Source organism: Micrasema longulum, unplaced genomic scaffold, assembly GCF_059751315.1.
Source record: "Micrasema longulum isolate JH-2025_06_02 unplaced genomic scaffold, ASM5975131v1 h1tg000678l, whole genome shotgun sequence".
In the NCBI taxonomy this organism is placed as follows: domain Eukaryota; kingdom Metazoa; phylum Arthropoda; class Insecta; order Trichoptera; family Brachycentridae; genus Micrasema; species Micrasema longulum.
This window is the reverse complement of record NW_028277874.1, coordinates 1,914,928-1,930,351: the sequence shown is the minus strand read 5'-3', so window position 1 is coordinate 1,930,351 and position 15,424 is coordinate 1,914,928.

The window sequence follows — 15,424 nt, the reverse complement described above, 5'->3', positions numbered from 1 at the left end:
TTTCTTTATTTGAAAAAAAAATTGAAAAACATAAATTAACATCCAATACCATAGAATTAAGAATCGTTCAGATGGAACGTTGAATCATATTTAAATACATCGGACTGTGTCAAAAAATCCCCCCACTTTGCTCACTTTTGCCACGCGCATGCGTGAAGTCGCCTTGTAATGTTGCCAGATTGCGAAAAATAAAATCATAACACAAATGTAAGATAATTATATATTTTTTAAAAGTTCTCTAAAATTGTATTGTACGCGCGTAAACATTGATTGGCACAACATAAGAGATAAGTAAAGGGTTATTTGATAAGAGTAATTGAATTCATGAACTTTGAACTTTTAAAATGTAAAAAGTTTTATTTTACTTAAAGCGGATATTTTTATGTGATATTAAATAATATTTGATGAGTAAAGTAGCGTTAAAAAATTGACTACCCTGGCAACACTAAAAAAATGTCCATTTTGTTTTCTTTGACAATCTGACAGATGGAAAAATAATTAAATTTTTATGTAATGCATTTTCTATTTTTACATGAATTTGCTACTTCCACATGAAATGTGATCCCATCCTTTTTCTTTAAAATCCCAGTAATATTTCTACACTTTAAAACGACACAAAACGGCATAGTTGAATTAAAATCGGGAGTTGCGTATTGAGCGACGTCCATAAAGGGTCAAAACGTAAAACTGCTCCTTTAAGAGTCAATTAATCGCCTTCTGTTTGATACGCGTATGCGGTTTCTGGACTATTCTGAATTCTATGCCTAATACATTATAAATGTGCCTTAAATATAAAATAACAATATGATTAATAATGTGCAATCACATATTAATTATATTGTTTCGTATAATTGTAAGAAAATTCATAAGACTGAGAATGTTTTATATTACTTTTCGGCTTTTCAGTTCTTACAAAAGTTTTTCATATTGTCTCAAACAAAAAGTGTGAGCGAAGTTTTTTGGCAGCTCATAAATATGAGACTGAAAATGTCTACCCTGTTTCCTACTTCCCTTTTAAGTCGCGTCGTCCTTTTGAAGTTAAAGTACCAAGTTATCCTCGTTTTATGTTTGCAAACATAATTTACATACATAAAATAGTAAAAAATTATGTTTCTAAATGGAAAATGAATAACTCTTCCTTTCCGGTGATGTGTAGCTAGTACATTTTGCATATAATAACTTTTATAAATCTGTAAATATAATTAATGCTGTGTTAAGATTTTCATTATTCATTCGTTATACAATGACGTATCGATTGATATAATTTATTATTAATAATAAACGCTTATTGGGCACAGTAAAAACATTTTATCAGAAATTAAAATTAAAATGTGTCACATTGTTGAGGCACTTAAGTAAAAGAGTACCATAATATATAAAATTGTCGCAAAGACTCTGGACGCTAAAGATACATTTGAACGCTTAAAAAACAATTTCACGCGTGGTGCAAGCCAGCTCGTACCACTGCCACAAAACACCAGTTGCTCTCGGTTGCTCTCGGAGCTCCCTAAGGGTGGTCCATGTGCTTGCGCTGTGAGCACAAGCAAATTGTTTTTTTAAGTGAATATATTAAAAATTTTATAACTCCTAACTTCAAATAAAGTTAAACTGATAAAAGCAATAAACTATGAACGCTCTATTTTATATACTTTTAATCCATCATTTTTGTATATATATTGACTACACAGCACCGAGACGAGATAAATTTAAAATATTTTCACCTCATATCGGTTTTTTTAAATATTCATATGTTAATAAAAAAATGCTCAGTCGCAATGATTTTTTACTTACAAAAACAGAATCATTGTCTTTCAATTAAGATGTTTTTTAAAATTATATACTTATTTCTCATTTGTTAAAAGACTTTTAAAAAAACTTCGATGTAATTTACTAACAACTCTTGAAGGAATTCCATTTTTCATACATATGGTCAATAAAAGCCTATCCGGATTAATAAAAAAAAAATTATGAATCGTTTTCTCGAATCTGTGATTTTTTAAAGTTTTGTAATTTTAAAATTACTCTGCCCGTGACGCCACTAGTTATCATCGGTAAATTGTAGTGACATTTAAAAGTGGAGCCCCGTAGCTATCAAAATATATTAAACATAAAAAAAACTAGCTTCCCGGAAACTGAAAATTGATTTATTTAAATGTAAAATACAGCACTACCGCCAATTACAATGTACATAAATTATATTACTAGGTTATTACAAAAATGGGTTTTAAATAAAAGTAAAATAGATTATTAAGATCCAAAATATAATTCATAAAAACAATAGTAAACAAAGACGAATAAGTCACTAATGGAATCCATTTTCAAGCCGCTCATAATTTCACAGAAATAATTATTGAGAATAATGTTCCTGCGCCCTCCAACATACCCGTCAGAACGGTTGTTCCAATACATGAAGGTGCTGGATATGAGACAACTGTACCTAAAAGAAGCACTTACCCACTTCTGATCGAACAATAAGGAGAAGTCTCAGCAAAATGTCCGTACGAGGTTTTCTCAGAGCATGAATTATGTCATACCCGAAACCCGTACGACTTTTTCTCAGAGACATCTCTCATTTATCGCACCGAGAGTGTTCAATATTTTGGAAGAGCGTGTTAAGCTCTCAAGGACAAAAAATGTTTTCAAGAAAGGAGTTAAGTACTGGATTTTCCTTAGTGGGAGGGATTTGAATAGGAAACTCCCTGATGATTTTCCAAATGCTTGAGTCTACTGTTTACGAGTACCATATTGATGTGCCATATACATGTTTTAAAAATATTTTTTATAATTATTTTTTATGTTTCTAATCCTATATTTGTGGTGATATACTCATGTGTCTGTATCATATAATTGCTCATCCTATCTCAACACAGGACTTTTAGTCCCACAGAGTTGGGACTTATTGTCTCAAATAATGTACAATACATTTATGTATGTAAATAAATAAATAAATAAACTTCATCTTACAATTAAACGCTCTTATTTTTACCGCGTGTAAGAAAACATTTTTTGAATCAGATTTCCCGTAGAACTGAACTTTTTCATCCAGTAAGGCCTCGGTGAGGACGTTATTTGAGGGGCGGGAAGAGGAAACGTAATGGATTATATGGGAAAAGAGAGGCGGTAAACATGGTAAACAAAATTGTATTCAGTGGAAATCACCCCTTTGTTGACGAAAGGTTTAATATTTGCCGTGTTTTCAGGAACTGAAAAACATTTCATATTGGTTTCAGGATACCTTTTGTATAAAGGTTAAGAATTTTAAAAGGGAAAAAGTTAGTTACATGGTGGAAAGTTGTTTTTAAGTAAAATAATAACTTTCGCTCATAATGGCTTAGCTCGAAGTCTTAAATATTATGTAGATCCCGTTTTTTTTAAAGCTATATAATAACAGTGCTGTATCACAACACCCTCGAATCTTGTCGTCAATTTTTTCCTGGGAAACATTTCTATAAGCTGATTTCTGTAAGAATATATAATCAAATATACTAAAAGAGATCAGTTTGTATGTTACTAATAATAAAACTAGAGCGAGATCTCATGCACTGTTTTACATAACCAGAAGCCAAATAAAGGCAAGTCAGAATTCACCCATTAATAGGGCAATTCAATTGCGGAATACTGCTTCTGCGGATTATATGGATCGTTTTTTCTGTACATATTGGCAGTTTAACAGCTATCTGATTTCTATTTTTTTTTTTTTTTTTTAATTTATTGCAAAAAATAGTATAAATATTTAATAACGGGGAATCTATATAAAACTTATTAATGTAAAATTAAAAAGGAGTACTCTCTGTTTGTGATAGTCTCCATCTAACATGGCTCAGCCTGTTTTAAGATAGAGATTTTTTTATCTTTAGAGCAAAAGTAGTCCTATGCTATAATAACATAAAAAAGAAAAACTAAAACTACTTAATTATAAATGCCTAGCTAATCAAATGTAAGAAATTAAAAATCGTTATTATACAAATATAAAGTATATATATGTGCCAAGAATACATATTACTTAAACATAAATAATATAGTTGTTTCGGATTCATTATCTTTTATTCAAGTGTCAAGCCATTCCTTCCTTTGATTCCGGCGGTCCTTGTTTTGAATCCCAATGTACCTACTCCTCCCTGACGGCGAGTCAAGAAAGCAACGCGTGACAACACAACAACAAAACTCAACAATGAAAACCGTACCGCGAGCGTGACAGTGATTTCGAATCACCAACATACAAGGAAACGTTCAAAGTGACCAGTGCAAACGATAACGGTGTATATCTGGACATTGTAAGTCCTTTACTCCTTTCATTAATTCCAGGATTGACACTCAAAACCATAACGTCAATTAGTTTACCTAAAATCAAACGTTCCCTGTTTTCTTCGAACACGCGTATCGCGTGAGAGCAGGCCTTGTTTACAGTCCCGAGGTCGAAGGTATCGAGCATCCAATAATAGTATAATATACAATAAAAAACAATATAAAGCAATGAAATACATAAAAATATAAATAATATTTGTACAAATTTTATATAAGTACTACGCGTTTCGATTTACATCTATTTTTCAAAAAAAAATCTCGCTACCCTATTTATTTATGTGTAGTTATTTTTATTTTAAAATTTGTTTTACATTTTAAGTCTTTTATATTTGGCTATAAATTATTGAATATTTTTTGGGCAATTACATTATATTGCTTTTTACCAAAGGTGGTTGATACAAATGGGACAATACAGTTAATTTGTGTTGCTGAACGAGTGTTTAAATTTTGTTGGGTTCTTTTGACCTCACTTAATGTATCATAAAATTTAAGTAGTAGGCACCTCACAAACAATTGTCTTACATCCGATATCTTTAAAACTTGTTTACAGTCTGCATTAAGTGATGAGTTAAACAGCCTATAAAGGACTGCAGACTTTAATTGTCAAATAAATAAATAAATAAAATAAATAACTAGCGGACCTGACTGACGTTGTCCTGCCCGAACGTTAGCTTGCCTACTACTAGTTGGTTCAGCAAACGTTTTTTAAATAGACAAATTATATACTGAGTGACATTTGACATGTAGTTTGATATTGCAATTTTTTCGTTTCGTCATTGTGTGATTTTCTGTTGCATATAGTAAAATAAAAAAAAGGGTGCAATATTTCCCTATTCTGCGCCCTTCAACTCTTGTTTTTACGGAGTTTATTACAGATCGCAGCGCCACCTGCCGAGTCAAAATGCATTTTTTTAAATTCAGAGACCCCCTCAAACATACTAAAAAAAACACATCAAAATTGGTTCAGCCGTTTAGGAAGATTTCAGTGACATCCACACGAACAGAAGAATAATATATATAAACATGCCCTTTTTAAATGTCTTTGTTTCTTTATACAAGTGTTATAATTGGCTACGGTAGTAAATAATTTTATTTTTATTTAAAAAAACAATGCAAGTTGTATAAAAAATATAAAAAATAGTACATACATCCAGTTAATTTTTTTTCAGATATATATAGATGGAAAATGTTTCACAATAAAGAAAAAAACGTAAAATATTAAAGAGCCCTGTAAGAAGGTTGAGTCGGCCTCGTGGTATAATGGCCAGCGCGTTTGCTTACCATACAAGAGGTCCCGGTGCGATTATACATACTTCCATGTATAACAGGGATGGATCAACAAATTGAAGAATTGAAGGAATATGAATGTTCAAACATAGGCAAAATGGTGAATGTTACACAGTGTGTAAAGTGGCCACTTAAACGAGCCAATGACAGGTCATGAGCCCTGTAAATGCCTAGACTTCCATATTCCCTTCTTGAAGGTATTCTCCATCCATCAGTGGCGAATGGTGTATTTATTAACAGGTAAGCTATTTAAAAATATCATGATTTTTGGCCCACATAGTACATAACATAATATAAGTAATATCCGAGTATACTATAAATTGCTTTTTTTCTGTGTGATTCGACATCTCTCATTTATGAAATCAACTCAAATGATGATTATTACCAACTTCGTGGTGTATTATATTATGTGGCGATATTATCCATTACTTTAATACATAACTTACTTATATAAAAGTTTTAAAAAAAACAGCACAATAAATTCAGTGGGTATAAGGTATTAGGTATTCCCACAACGATTAGAATGTCAACTGGCCGATTTGTTCTAGAAACGAATAATGACAGAAACAGCTGTGTCGAGCACCACATGTCATGCGATATGTCAACAAACTGTATCATCTCAAAGAAAAATAGCCCTTAAAAAATAATGTTCGAAGTGTTGTTTTCCAAATCGAGAATCTTTTAATTTAATTTGTGTAAACTGCAAGCTTACTCTAGAAGAAAACAACTGCGACTAGGTTTAAGATGTCAAAAATATAGAATTCTTATTTGTATGAAGGAATAAGCTGGTATAATCGGCTAGTTTCTTGGCTCAGTGCTAGCACTGGGCGCGTTTAATTAATATTTTATTCATATTTGGAGAAAAATACCAACGATGGCAGTGATTTATAAGAAATGAAAATGATTTGTTATTTTTTCTGTAAATAAAGTTACCGTCAAACATTATTATGGATCGTCAAATATAATGGTAATCTGCGCATAATCGCTTATATAGACGATTCGCCCCTGCCATCCATCCCTGTTATAATTTGTTAATTATCAAGTTTTAAAAAAAAAAATTATTTACTTTGTTTTCTTTTTGGCGTCTATGTGTAAATAAATAAATAAAAACAAATTTAAAATATGACAACAAAGCCGTTAAGTACCTTGTACAAATGTTTTGAATAATCAATAATTTATTTATCTATTACTATTTAACGGTAAAAGAACTCATTTGATCTTTAGTTTTTAGTTAGAGTAAGACAAAAGTTACTTACATATATTAAATTTTCATACATACATATATTAAATTTACATACATATATTAAATTTTCAGTAGTCGTAATATTGTAACAAACTTACCCACATTTATGGAAGGTTGTCTGTTGGAACTATTTGTTTAGGTTGTAACGCGTGCTTTAAGTTGGACGTAGATTGGTCGTAAGTCCATTTCGACTGGGTTTGGTTTCGATTTAATGTACTAAAATTGGTATCATAGGACTGAAACATAAAACACTGAACCAGGGGCCGCTACAGTTAATTTTGTATACATTGTGAAATTTACTACTTATTTATTTATTTATACTTTAACGTTGTTTGTATTATTTTTTTTTACAGAATAATGTTCCCTCACTGGGGTGTCCCGTGCCGAGGGAAACATTTTACATAATGTGAAACATGCCTAAGATTAGCGATTTAACAAAGTTAACATAATAATAACAGTAAAAAAACGTAATTAATCCAATAAACCTAATTATCATAAACATAATAAACAATAAAAAACTAAAATAATCATAAAAAACAAAACCAATTCATATAGACTAATAGAACAAATTTCATAAACAGTACACGGATTTGACCTATTTGGCTTGAACCACTCATCGATCTATGTGCAACCCACCTCCACTATCCATTTCTTAATAGCAATTTTATATTATGAGAACTTACGAATTGTCCTTATGGATAATGGAGGTAGATTGTACACTTTTTTAGTTTATGCGCTGACCATTACTCCACGAGGCCGATAATCCAAAGAAACATGAAATATTATCAAAACTATAACTTATTACCAAGTTATATACATATATTTTAAATTATACAAATACAATTTTTTTATAAATTTGATACTTGAAGCACTAATTTTGCGGTTATTTATTATAATAAAATAAAAAAAACAACTTTATTTTTAACCAAAATTTTGTTTTTTTTTTTTCCACCGACCGGTTTCAAAGCAAAAAAGCTTCTTCGTCAAGGTTTACGTAACTAATGAATTCTCTCTTTTTTTTATTCCTATCATGTTTACTAAATACTACACGTGGAGCCAATAAATCAAGTCTTTTTAACTTAAATAAGACTTAAATAGACACTGGATCAAAAGTACTTCATGTTGAAAATAAAATATTAAAATTAGACAACTTAGAAATCTTAGAAATTAAAAAACCGATTCCTTATGGGGAAAAAAAATAATAACCAAAAAAACATATTTTTTTAGTCCACTTCTGTCTAGACTAAGCTAGCTTTGAAAATAATAATGTCAAATTACCACCCTTTTAGGAGAAAAAAAGACTTGATTTATTGGCTAAACGTGCAGTATTTAGTAAACATGATAAAAATAAAATAGGAAAGAATTCATTAGTTACGTCAACCTTGAAGAAGAAGCTTGTTTGCTTTGAAACTGGTCGGTGGAAAAAAAAATAGTGGTTAAAAACAAAGTGGTTTTATTTATTTGACTTATTTTTGAACTTTTGGATTCATATTTTATTTGACTTTCTTGAGATTTTTACAGCTATTACATAAAAATACGTAGAAATATATATATAAACAATACTAGAGCCAATTGGTAACTATTGCCGTTTTTGAAAGAAGAATCATTAAAGTTATCTGTGGGCCTATGAGAGAAAACAACCATTGGCGTCGTCGCTACAATAGATAGCCATACGATATGTACCGAGCGCCCGATGTAATCAACTCCATCAAGGTGGACGCTCGAGGTGAGCTGGCCATATAATTAGAATGGACGACGAAAACCCCATAAAACGCCTAACTCTCTCTGCGCCACAAGAATGACGAAGACCAGGAAGGCCCAAAATACGATGGATGAACTGCATCAGCGCAGATATGACAATGTTGGTAGTGAGGAACTGGAGAGGAAGGGCAGCAGACCAAAGTGAAGGAGACTCCTGCATTCAGACAATGCCCGCCCAGGGCTGTCGAGCTTATGATGATGATGACTAGAGCCAATTGAAAAAATCAGTTGGTCATCTCATAATATATAATATTTAAGAAAAGAGTTTAAAAAATTGTACGTGTGCGACGTTTGTATTCATGTGTGTGTATTTTAATGTGTGTATATGTGCGTTTGTGAATGAATGTGTGAGAATGCGTGGGTGCGTAAATAAAAAAATCTAATCTAAACGTGTATTTTAATTCTTATATTTAATATTACTTTATTTTATAATATTTAATATAAATAATAAAATGTGTACAAAATATTTTATCAATTGATTTTATATTAATTGTGTATATATTTTTCGGCATCGTAGTGTACTGGTCAGTGCATTAGGCTACCATGCTAGAGATCTCGGGTTCGATTCCTGACTTATTTTTTATTAAAATAAATATTTGCGTTCTTATAATTTACCCAATTATTTAATTTTGAGGGCCATTTTCAACGAGTTGTAAATAACTCAATATTAGAAAATGAGAATCGAGTTGGGATACAGCGGGATTCGAACCACGGACCTTTGGTCTGTGAGTCCGAGATACTAGCAAGAGAACCACAATCCGATTTGACATGAAACATTTATTTAAAAGGGCGTTTTAAACTAGAATATTTCATAGTCCCTGGACAGGCACTTGAAGCTTTAAACTAATCTAATCTAATCTTAGCTACATACGATTGGTTTATCAATGCAGTGCTCTATGCACCATAACGCGTGGAAAAGAAATAATGATGATGATTTGTTTTATATATGCATCATCAAGCACTAGAGCCTGTCTTACTCTACCGCATATATTATTACGTAATTTTATCTAATAAAATAAATTAATAAATGAAAACGAGCATCCTGTATCGCTTAATTGTTCCCGAATTAAATAAATTTGTCCGAAGTTATTCAAGCCATAAATGTGGACAATCGACTTAGCCGCATTCCCACCAAAGCTTACCCTTGCGAAAACATTAAGCTTTCAAACGGGTTGTTGCGCATTATGTTTACATTTATACCCTGCTTATGTATATTGATTCGGGTAATATCATTCATTCCCGCGTAGCCTTGAATTCCAAAACACATCCTTTTTCAATGCCCATTAAAGCTACCTTTCAGAATTTCAATTTTTAGCCGTAAACGATGTTACCAATATTCCGAGTGAGTTTGAAACTTCGTGGACGGTATCTGAATATAAACATTTAGAGATCTTATCAAAACAGAAATCAGGCAATGGAGACAGAAAAAACAGACCTGAAATTCAATAAGTAGGTTTAGACATTAATAGGTTTAAGCAAATGAAATGTTTTTTACATTTGTATGTCTACTAAGAAAAGTAATGAATAAATTTACTGCGTATTTATTTTGTATTAAATCACCAATATTTTATTGATATGTCGATCGAAAAATAAAATTTATATGAAAATTACGCTCTTTTAAAGGTCAATTGTCTCGTGCAAAACTAAAAAGTGAATGCTTCAAATTTTCAAAGGAGTTTTCTTTCTTTTATTATTAATTATATACAGGGTGTTCATTAAACCCTGTCACATCCGAAACCACTATGATCAGTATGAGCAAGAAGACATATTGGCACATTAAAATTATTTTTTAGAACGAAGGGGGGAGTCTGATACTGCGCCGCGCTCCCCTCACTTCTCTCCTGAAGAAGTAAGTAACCATTTGTTTTTTTGTAAAATTTATTTTTAAAAAAATATTTGTTCTAAATATTTTTTTAAATATGCTAATATGTCTTCTTGCCCATACTGATAATCGTGGTTTTGGATGTGACAGGGTTTAATGAACACCCTGTATATTAATGCGTATGTTTGTATGCATATATGTTTATGTGTGTATATGTATAGATATGCATGTATATTGTATGTGTATATTTCTATGAATTTTTATTTCTTTTTGTATTATTTTATATTTATTTACTATTTTTTCTTCCTTTTTCTCTTTTTATTATTATTATTTTTTAATTCATTTTTTTTTGTTTTTTACAATATACATAAGAGGTAAAACAGAGTATTTAAAAAATGAAGCATAATTACAAAGCAATTAAATACACTTCCCTATTTTCTAGACTAGACCACAGGGTGTGTTCAGAAGATTGATTAGGATATCCGCAGCAGCACGAAGGGGCATCAACAATATTAAAAACAAACAATTTTTGATTAAATTTACCATGACCTGATAAAAACTGTGTAGTCCAGTGATCGGAGACAACCCAAGAAGATTTTAAGCGCCGACGGATTGAAGGAAAAAAAATAAAGGTAACCCTCTCTGAAGGGGAAGATTCCCATCGCGATTGCTAAGCATCAAGAACAGATGCTTATTTATAACAGCGAACTTAGATTCTTTAACAAACTGATGTTATTCACATGTGAAATTTACACTAAACGAAATGTAGATCGCACCAAACTAATAATCAACAATTATAAAAAAATTAATACTGTATTTTAAATAGTGAACGACGGAAGTTAAGGCTTTGTTTTTTTTTTCTTCAGCGCAGCCGAAACCTGCGGTCGGGATGTGTTGGATAACGTTCGGCTGTATAAGTTATATGTATAACATAACAAAGTACCGAAGCCGCTAAAAATAAACAAATTTACTCATTAAATTTATGCCTTTTATTTCACCGTGAATTTTATTTAAAAATTTATTTCAATGAGCTCGTAAATTTTTATTTTAAAAACGCCTAGATTTGAAGTAAATTTTAACTTATTTAAACAAATTCCTAAATTCCTAAATTCCACACAAGTCATGGTCAAAAAAGCTTTGTCTTCAAAGGTGTAAAAAAAATTAATAATCTTCCTAATGAACTAAAAACTTTTAAAAATAATATATCAATAAATAAATTTAAAATTAATCGAAAGAAATTTTTTGAACTCGTGTAAAAACAACATTAAATTTTAATTAGTATGAATGTAATATTGTCCTATGTTTTTTCTTTAAGTATCCTATGTTTCTATTTTTCTTTTCATGTACTCGTATTAAAAATTATATAAACCTTTATAAATAAACAACTAAAACAGTGTAAGTCACTCTCCAAGCACAAGAGTTAGTTTCTTTTTTGGAGAGTTACAGTGATAACATTTACTAGATGGGTTAAAGTAGATATGTTTAGAATTTTACAAAAACATGTTCTTTTATGAATTTTATGAATAAAAAAGTATAAAAAAATTATTCTAGGTATTGTAGATTGTTTAAAATAGTTTGTTGATGCGTTTTCTGTGTAAAACAGAAGATTTTGTCTTGTCGGTATAGATGGCACACGGAATGGAAGTCTTTTAAGTAGGTTAGAAGAATCAATTTTATTTTTTATTAATTTGAATAAAAATAGCAGGTGTAAAATTATTCTTCGATTTTTACGAGAGTTTATTCCATGGTACTGCATACTTTCAGCATGGTTAGACAACACATTCCATTTTTTTTGTTTTTTTATACTGCTATTCCTTCATACTATATTTTAAAAATAAAATAATATGTTATTTACGTAGCCATGTTAAAAATAAAAATATCAATAGATATATCTCTTTTCGGAGCCTTATCTTAATACGGCTACCTAGCAGGATTTCAATTTCCCGGTGTAAATATTTTATAAAGGTATTTCCCCGAATTAACCGGATGTGGGAAAAGGCGCGATTCGGAGGAACGAGCTTCCGGTATCATTGTCGCAGTGCAGTATAATAATTGTGGGTAGGTTCACACACGTTAGCGTTGACCGGAAGTAATAAGATAAGGCTTTCTTCTTTTGTCTGCGTTCGACTTTTCAATAACCACCAGATAATCGTTTGAATCAATAAAAAATATTAATAACACGAAACAATTTAAAGTCACTTGCCTACCCATCTACCTACCCATCTACCTACCCATAAACCTACCCATCTGAACCTTTATTTCAATCGTTAAAAGTTATTGATATTCGTCAAATCTATATCAAGAATGTATTGACAATTTTCTGGTCAGGCGACTACGGAAGGAGGTCCGAACTCCCAACAGAATGCCCGCACGAGGTTTTCGAGTAACCTAAACTTCTTAATACCGAGAACACGTACGATGTTTGCTCGGAGACACTTTTAATATATAGCTGGAAGAGTGTTCAACGTCTTGGATGAACACATTAAGTTCTCCAAAGCAACGTCTATATTTAAGATGAAGATCCATAATTGGATTGTATCGAGGGTAGAGACCACAGTATGAGATTGCTTCGGGAATAAATGCATAACATCGCTGCTGTTTTCATTATTATCCATATACGTATATCGTATATGTGTATATCATCACTGTCAAACGTATTATTATAAACTTTTCTACATTCCAGTTTTCGACATGTATAATTTTTTTTTATTTATATTTTTCTATTATTATTTTCTATGTTGTTTTGATTATTTTGCATATTGTTTTGATTACTTGTGTATTGTTTTAATATGTAAATAAATATTTTTGATTTATACATCGAAGAGTCCCGACTTAACACGGAATTTTCTAACAAGTCGGGACATAAAAAATAAATTACTTTGTCAGGAACAATCAGGTTTTAGAAACAACAACTCGTGTGAATCTGCAATTAATATTGTCATTGATACTTGGAAAAGGGAAATGGATAAAAATATGTATATTTTAGCTGTGTTTTTGGACTTTAAAAGGGCATTTGAAACAATAGATCGAAAAAAATTACTACAAAAACTTGAAATAATAGGACTTTCAAATGAGGCCCTCAATTTATTCAAAGAATATCTTCAAGGAAGAAAACAAGTAACTAAAATAGAAAACAAAATATCTGAACCATTGGAGAATAATTTAGGAGTTCCCCAAGGATCAGTTCTAGGACCAATTTTATTTATAATATATATAAACGACATCACAAATATAATAAAAAACTGCAAACTACAATTATTTGCCGATGATACATTAATCTATATAGCGGGAGAAAATTATACAGAGACTTTACAAAAATTAAACGAGGACTTAAACAGAATATCTGAGTGGCTCAAAATTAATAAACTTCAGCTTAATGTTGGAAAAACAAAATACATGGAGTTAGGAAGGAAAAAGCCAAACCCAAGGATGAATTTACTTATTGATAATGAAACCATAGAAAAGGGTTAAGGAAATGAAATATTTGGGGATAATACTTGATTCAAAATTGACATTAAATGCAAATTTTGAACACGTTAATAAAAAAATATTTAAAAAAATTTTTTTCCTTAGTAGATTGAGAAATAAATTAAATAAAGATACTGCAGAACTAATTTACAAAACAATCATTCTTCCACATATAGATTACTGCTCAACAATATTATTTTTAGCAAACGAAGGAAATTTAAATAAACTAGAAATTTTACAAAATAAAGCGATGAGAATAGTTCTTAAGAAAAATAAATAAAACAATGTAAAAAAAATGAGAGATGAACTAAAATGGTTATCTGTAAGAAGGAGACTTAAATTTAATATGTTGATATTTATACATAATTTTTTTCACGATAAATTACCAAAATATTTTAAGGATAAAGTTGTCTTAAACAAAAATTGTCATGAATATGCTACTAGACAAAAGGATAAAATAAGACTACCATTATTGAAAAGAGCTGAGTCGCAAAATTGTTTGATGTATAAGGGTTTAAAAATGTATGATGAGATGCCTGAATGTATGAAGAATGAAAAGTGTCTGAAAGAATTTAAAAATAAATGTATAAGTTACTGTAAGGAAATGTAAATATACATAGATAGTTTATATTAGTTTTAATATAAGCTAACTTAAGAAAAAAAAAAACAAAAAAAACATAATTGTGTCTGTGTAAAATTGTGTATTAAATAAAAAAAATATTTAAAAACACTTAAAAGAGAGGTACGAATTCAATTGACATGAATAAAATTTATCAATAATAATCTAATATAGCGGTCCACAAAGAGTCTCCAGGCATCTTTGTCGGGTGCTAGCTTCCGTGAGTCCTCGCAAGTCAGGTTCGCGTCCTGTATTTCTGATATAAACTGCCGACGAACAGTCAGCAGCGGACGTCCAGGACGCCACGATCCTGATGCCTTTTAAAGTATGCAAGGGTGGTTAAGGCTCTCGGGAGGCATTCGCAGTATACGGCCCAGCCAACCGTATCACTTCCGTTTGGTTCTTGTTGTCTCCAAAGCTTTCTGCGCCCGTTCTTTAAATACTTAATTGAAAAAATATATTTAACACTTTATAAAGATATAAGGGCGGTTACATGCCTAAATTCAATTTTTTCCAACCTACCCGAACGGTCCAGTTTGAGGAAATAAGTACTTGGACATAATGTATACTGGGTATTAATTCAGAATCTTATAATTTTATACAAAATTTGAAACGAAAATAAACTAAAAATCTAAACTATACTATAAAGTAAGGATAAGGATTTATGTTTATTATTTTACTATTTTTTGATGATTGAGATTTTTTACTAACATTTCTTGGTGGAACTGCATTGCAAAATAAAAAAAATATGTATTTATTTCATTATAATTAAAAAAAAAAAAAATTTTACGTTCTTCAGAAAACATACAGTCATACATAATACGTATTAAAAACAACAAGTTTTGAACATTAAAAGACCAATTAAGTTTTCACAAATTATGCAAAAGATATAAACATTAAATGTGACAAAATAAATAAA